This window comes from Palaemon carinicauda, chromosome 19 (assembly GCF_036898095.1).
Source record: "Palaemon carinicauda isolate YSFRI2023 chromosome 19, ASM3689809v2, whole genome shotgun sequence".
Taxonomy (NCBI): domain Eukaryota; kingdom Metazoa; phylum Arthropoda; class Malacostraca; order Decapoda; family Palaemonidae; genus Palaemon; species Palaemon carinicauda.
The window spans coordinates 60,764,255-60,771,754 of NC_090743.1; positions in this window are offsets into that span (position 1 = coordinate 60,764,255).

Consider the following 7,500-nt stretch of genomic DNA (forward strand, 5'->3'; position numbering starts at 1 on the left):
AGTTTAATGAGATCAGTGATACTATATGGACATAAGTCATGGTATGACAAAGAAACAATATTCAACAGATTCTGTAGGTTAGCTAGCTAACAAGAGTTGGAAGACCCAGGGCTACATGGTTGAGGACTATGAAACGTGAAGTAGGAGAAGGTGAATGGAGAAGTGTTGATTTAAAACCTTTTTGCGTCAATAGGGGTAAGAGATGATATATATGACAATTTCTAAGAAAAATAAAATTTTCTTAGCATACTTACCCCGGCCCAATAAGAAGGATATCCTGAGCGTCAGCTCTGCGACCAGAAGTCCCCCCTCCCCCCACCCCCCAACAGACCTGACCTCCAAACCACCACCCGCTTCTATCCTGCGCAACCCTGACCTCTCTTTTTCTTTTTTTTACCCAGCATGCCTTAGAGGGACGCTTCAGGCGACCTTCCCAGGTTGCCATTAACCATTCTACCCTGGTCTCAAGAAAAAATACATTATTGGGCCTTGGTAAGTATGTTAGGAAAAATACAATTTTCTTAGAACCTATCATTTATTCTGACATGAATCCTTACAATGGCCCAATTAGATAGGAGCCTCAGAATTATGAGTCAGGAAAACAGACTGTGGCAAGAGAGGTTAGAGAGCCACGGAGGGAGTTAAGGCCTGTCAAGGAAAAGTGCAATAGGGTATTAAGGAACGTAGATTAGCTAGCTAACACTCGCCCAGGGGACATCTTCCATTCCTGATCTATCCATGGTAGGCAGAGTGGACAGAGATTTGAGATGCTCTACCCCTCGCCGCTCCATCTGGACTGTGCTGAATGTGGACGTCCTTAGATCCTCTGCTCGGCGACTACGACGGAACCGAGTTTGAAGCCCTCCTGAGACTTGAGGGAAAAGTCCTTAAGGTAGAGAGCCATGAAGTTGATTGTCTTGTCCATACACCTGCCCTCAACACTTGGCCGACTACCATATTCCTCTCAAAGGCCATCGTAGTGTCGATGACCCAGACGTCGTGAGACTAGGCGGACCTGGGGTAGGCTTTGCCCTTTCAGGTACGCTCTTTTGGATCGTTTCCCGTAGCCAGAAGGAGAGTGTTTTCTTCGAGATCACCTTCTTCCTCTACCCGTAGTCACAAACAGTCTCCTGATAGCCTGTCAGAGGGCGGAGATCCTCGAGAGATATTTCTGCACCCCCCTTACTTGGCACAAGAGAAGGTCTTCTGGGTAATCTGTCCTGGGAATCACGGGGATGGCGAACTCGTTGAAGCGTAGTCATCTACCGCTGGGTTCTGTGTCTTTGCCAATAAGGAGGGAACAAATTTGAAGAACAATTCCTTCAACCCATGGCCGAGGACAGGGCGAGAGGAACACTGTCTTTAGGGCAAGTTCCCTCTCTGTGATTTGCCTTAGAGTTTCAAATGGAGGTTTCTTCAGAGCATTGAGGACTTTGACAATGTCCCACGTGGGAGCCTTGAGAGTCCAGAGGAGGAGGGGCAAAATGCTCGAACCCTTTTACCATCATGGAGAGGCACTTGGAGGACCTTAGGTTCAAGCCCTTGAGGAAGAATTCCTGGCCCAGGGCTGCTCGGAATCCCTTTACGGCTGGTACTGACATGCCCCGGTCGAGTCGTAAGTGCACCAGAAATTACATGATGACCAGGATTGAGACCTTGAGGGGCTGAATGTTCTCCTTGCCGCACTATTAGCCAAAGGTCACCAATCTCACCTGATGTATGGCTCTCGAAGATTGTCTGAGGTTCGAGGTCACCTGGGCGGCTGCCCTCTTGGAGAAGCCCTCCCTTCTTAGCAAATGGTGGATAGTCTCCATGTGTGAAGGGAGAGATTTTGGAGGCCTTCGTTGAACCTCTAAAAGTGAGGCTGTCTAAGCAGTATATTGAAATGCGTCCTCCAGAACTGCTGCTGGGTCTAGCACTGGGGAACAAAAGACCGGCAGCTTCGCGTCGGCCTTATTTCCTATAGGTCCAGGCAGGGCAAGCCCACTTTCTATCACTGCCCTAGCCATCTCTGGATAAAGGAACTATTCCAACGGCAACACTTCACCCCTTCTTCTGAGACCGTCCGCGACGACATTCCTCTTTCCTGGGATGTACCTGGCCATCAGAGAGATATCATTGTGCTCAGCCCAGGACAGGATGTTCACTGGCTGGTCATGGATCTGACGGGAGCGTAGGCCACCCTGTTTCTTGACATAGACGATAACAGGGGCATTGTCGCCCATAAAGGGTACCCTTCTTCCGACTACGGAGCATCCCATGATGTTGAGAGCCTTCTGCATCGCCATAAGCTCGAGCTCGTTTATGTGGAGGATCTGCTCTTCCGGGGACCAAAGACCTTAGGCGGTTTTGTCCGGCAGGTGGGCTTCCCATCCCTCCCTGGATACATCCGTGTACAGACGGACTTCCAGAGGAGGATCCAGCTGTGAAACACCTACTCAGGTGTTCCTTGGGTCAATCCACCACTGGAGTGCCTCCCCGGTTGACTGGTACGGGGAATGGTTTGCTGACGTACACTGGATTGCTAGGGCCTGTACCTCTTTCAGGTCCCACTCGGCCAGACGTAGCATCAACCTTCCCTTAGAAACGTGTTTCTCCAGGGACACCATGTGTCCTACCAGTATCTACCACTCCTTTAACTACGCCGGTTCTCCCCTGATGAGAGGCTTCGCCAAGTCTTCTAGATTCCATGTCCACTCCTTCGTCGGAACGGCCCTGGCTTGCACAGAGCATATTTCCATGCCCAGGTACACTGTTCTTGATGTTGGGGAGGGCTGCAACTTCTCCCAGTTAAACACTAACCCCAGTTTCGTACAGAAAGCCACTTACTCATCCCTATGCTCTGATAACTCCTCTCTGGACTCCGAGAGGAGTAACCAGTCATCGAGATACCTGAGTAGTCTCATCCCTCACTTATGAGCAGACTGGGAGACCAGGGAAAAGACTCTAGTGAAGACCTGAGGTGCGGTCGACAGGCCAAAGCAGAGGGTGCGGAACTGGAAGACTTCTCCCCACTTGAAGCTAAGGAATTTGCTGCTACACGGGTGCACTGGGATCTGGAAATATGCATCTTTGAGGTCTAGGGATAGCATAAAGTCCCCTTCCCTGATAGCTGCCAGGAGTGGCCTGGCTGTTTCCATCTTGAAAGCTGTCTTGGAGACGAAACGGTTGAGAGAAAAAGAGATTTGATGACTGGCCGCCATCCACCAGAGGCCTCCTCCACCAGGAACAGTTAGCTGAAGAAGCCCGGCAGGTCGGAGGGCAATGCCAGGATAGCCCCTTTGATGAGCAAGGCCTGCCAACGTGTTTCCTCCATGGGGTGTATGGAGAAGGCCTCGAGCCCCGACATCGGAGGAGGAGCGGAGCCCTTGAAGGGGATACGGGACCCTTCTTGCAACACTTGTATCATCCACTGATCTGCTCCTTCCTTCGCCAAATATCTCCACCAAGCATTGAGGCATCCCCCTACCCCTGGAGGGCACAGGGAAGAGTGGCCTCGTCCCCTACTTTGGCTTGAAGAGGTAGTTGTTACGTGCCCCTCAGTTTGCTGGGGATCTGTGTCTACTGCCGCCTGAGGCGGATTTCTGTCCTCCTGAAGCAGCTGAGTCGGAGGGGCCCAACGGGAGGAGGATGAAGCTTGGACCAGCGGCATGGGAGGGCACCCACCTGACTGGACCCTGGCCCTGCTATGTTCTCAAGGCCGCGTTGATGAAAACAAACACGATGCGGACACCTTATGGAGCATCATCGTGACTCTCCTTCCTCCATCAGGTCCTCCGGAAAGAGAGCCTCTCTGACAATGGGAGCATCCCTAAACACCCTGAGCTCCCTGTCTGGGAGTTTCTTCGTCATCCTATTGAGAACGACATCCCTCCTGCGCAGGACTCAATTCAAGGCTGTGGTGTACGACTGGCCCGCCAAGAAAGCGACAGCACTCGACCCCAAAACTGCAAACACCACAAACTCTTCTTTCGCCAAGACTCTCCTCACATAATTCTACAGGCCGAAGGGAACCCGGGCCATGGACCGGAGGTCCTGCCAAGAAGTGGCATCTCCAGAGGCCCATGCGCCACCTCCATGGCTGTTGCCTCTTGGACCACGAAGCCCAGAGCCCAGCCTGACAGTCTATCCTCTGTGGAACCAGGGGCTAGGGCAGCCAGGTTCCCTTCTCACGGTCGGTAACACTGGGAGGTCTCCTTCAGAGTGTAGAGGCACCAGTGTTTTACCTACAGAGAGAGCAAGAGTGTCGGTGCGCCATGGGGCCTGTTCGGGCTTCTTGGCTCCGTGGTGGCAGCAGTGATCCTGTTGAACTGCTGTCCAATGTCCTCCGAGAAGGGTAGAACCAGGGAGGTCCTTGCATCCCTAGGGGCTCTGAACCAGCATTCCAGACCGGTGTCATGAGGTGGAACATGCACCGCAGCGGGGTCAGGAAGGTCGTTGAGTTTCCTTAACAGACCCAACACCCTCTGGAAGGACGACACTTCTTCTACCACCTCATCCTCCAAGTGGTCTCATGATACCACCTCCGAAGCCCACTCGCCAGTTTCGGGAGCCCGACTCGTACCCTGCCATGTATCCGGAGATTGCATATCCCGGAGGTCCGACCTCCGTTCCGAAGGAGTTCTACGCTGGGGTGGGGTCCAAAGACCCAGAGTCGTAAGCGCGGGGCTTCTTGCCTCATGAGGAGAGATCAGCGCTTGGTAGCCAATGAACAGGAGCTGGTTCTGCCATCCCATGGTGAGGTGGGGGAGCGGCTTACAGAGGCTGAGTGGGGGGCCTTCCCCGTGGCCGGTGGGAAGTAAGGTGGCAGCCCGGGCTGTCAACCTAGGCAAACCAAGATGGCGGGTGGCTGACCTGGCACTGCTAACAGAGGCGGGGAACCACCTGTACCGGGGCTGCTGCCCAGGAGCAGGTGTCCGAACCTGACCATCATCTCCGTCCCATGGCAGAAATCCACTTCAGCCAAAGCCAACGGCGCCACCATCAAAAACTTCTTTTTAACACTACAGTCACTACCCACAGGACATTGATCCCTATCATGTCAAACTTGAGGCAGAATGAAAGGCAGTTGAAGCCTACATCACAAACATAAGGTTTACTGTAAGTAAGACAAGCTTGACATACAATCTTACAGTTGAACCTAAGATAACTATTGCGAAAGTCAAGCAGAATGACTTGCTTTATACTGAAACATAAACATACATGAAAATATGTACTGTGTATATACACACTCATGTACATTAAACATATATACATGTGTATATATACACATATAATCTATATATAAACATGCAAATGAAAAAGAAAATATATCACTATCAACATCAACACATGCACATATAAATATATACATATGTACATACCTACATGTATGCATATCAAACATAATATCCATGTATGGCCGTATAAAAGCAAGAGACTGATCTTCTCTACAAGGGCTCAATGAAATCAGAAGTTTAAGACCCAACGATAAAAATCTTACTCTAAGAAGAATTTCCTTTATTCAAAGTGACGGATTGACCACAGCTAATCATAATTAATGAAAGCCATAGGTGAGTAAATGTTGCTACAACATTAATTTTAAGGTATACGATAAAACGTAAATTACTTTTTAACTATTTTCTTCTTCCTGAATGAATCAGTAAGAAGATATTCGTTCCACAGCACGTCCTCCTGGGCTGGAACATCTGGGATGATTGGCACAGGAATAAAAGGGACAACGGTCTCAGTAACGGACTGAGACCAGCACTAAATCACATTGGTCCCCCTTCTCTGGGGAAGGTTCAGAACATGTGGAGGAACAACTTCTCTTAGAAGAACTGTCCTTATTCTTTAATCTCCCTTTCACTCTCTTGAACCCACGAGGAAAGATCAGCTCCTGGGAGCCACTGAGCAGAAGCTGGGACCACCATCTCGTCAGCGGATGAGTGAACGTCCAACCGCGGCTGAGCAGAGGCCGCACCCGTGGTCGATGGGTAGAAAGATGGTTAGCCGACCTGCCCTCAACAACCCCGTTATGTCTGTGAGATGGGTCTCCCGGCCACCGAGGGGGAACACAAGGTCCCTATCCGGTCCTGTTAGAGACCTCCTCTACCTCTGTAGGCAGCACTGGAAACAAAGAAGTGCCCAAAACACTGGGTATTGACGAACATGCCGAAGAACGACTAGACCCACTACCCTTCCTTAAGGGTTACCTGGCCTTCTTCAACTTCTTGCATTTCTTGGTGGCCATCTTGGGCCTCTGAACATCTCACACATATCACTAGGGGAACACACATGACCCCAACATGAAGTACACATAACATGAGGATCAACCTCCATGTGCGAAAGGAAGGCTGCACACAACATCACCTTAACACTGGCACGCAAGGGAACACAAAGTAACACAGGAACGTAAGGGCAACACATCCTCTAACACAAGGGAAAAAGTAACGGTCATCAGAAAAGTTGACCTCAAGTGTCAACGATCAAGAGTACTATAGCCGTCTTGACATGAGAAGGGTCGCCTAAGGCTTCTTCTTCATGCAATCTGGGAAAACAAGTGAGGCCAGGGTGGCGGACGTGGAGAGGGGGGATCAGAGGGATTAGGCCTGTTGGGGGGGGGGGGGAATTCCTGGTCGTGGGGGGTTAGCCAAGGCCATCTCGAGTGAGAAGCTAGCCCAGGTTCTCCTAAACAGTGGTCCGTGGTAAGTCCGTGTGGGAACAACCATATAAATAAATAAATAAATAAATAAATAAATAGATAAATAAATATATATATATACTGTATATATATATATATATATATATATATATATATATATATATATATATATATATATATATACACGCATACATATATATAATATATATATATATATATATATATATATATATATATATATATATATATATATATATATATATATATATATATATATCAAAACTCTGGATAAGTGGATCCTCCTTGTGTCAGTTGTTAATGTTGCTCATGAATCCCAGCCAGCCTAAATCTAGAACATTAAAGCTTAACAAAAGCCATGTTTACTGAAGCACGAGCAGCAGCTTAAGGACTATGTAAACAATGACTTTGAATAGTGAGACGTTGGAAGGGTGAAGGAAAGAGGGAGGGTGAGGGGGGAGGATGGTTTTTAGCGATTGGCTGCACCATGAATCAGTTAGGAATCTAATCAAACTATCCCACGCCATCGTAAAATTCAGCCGAAGGCAGACCAAATAGAAATCCTTGGTAGCTTCACTAAACAAATGACTCCCCTAATGACTCAAATTAGGAATTTATTGAGTGGCCGTCAGGGATGAAAAAGAAAGATAATATATCTAGTCTTAATATATACAGTACCAACAGACCAAAAAGGAAATATTAAGAGCATTGGCGATGTAATTCTACTATGAGGCCTCTAAGACATAATCCATACATGAATCTCTTCTCATTGGTATCTATGAGGTAATTCCCGCGGATAATCTTCACAGGACCACCTAAAAGTTGTAGTAGCTTATTGG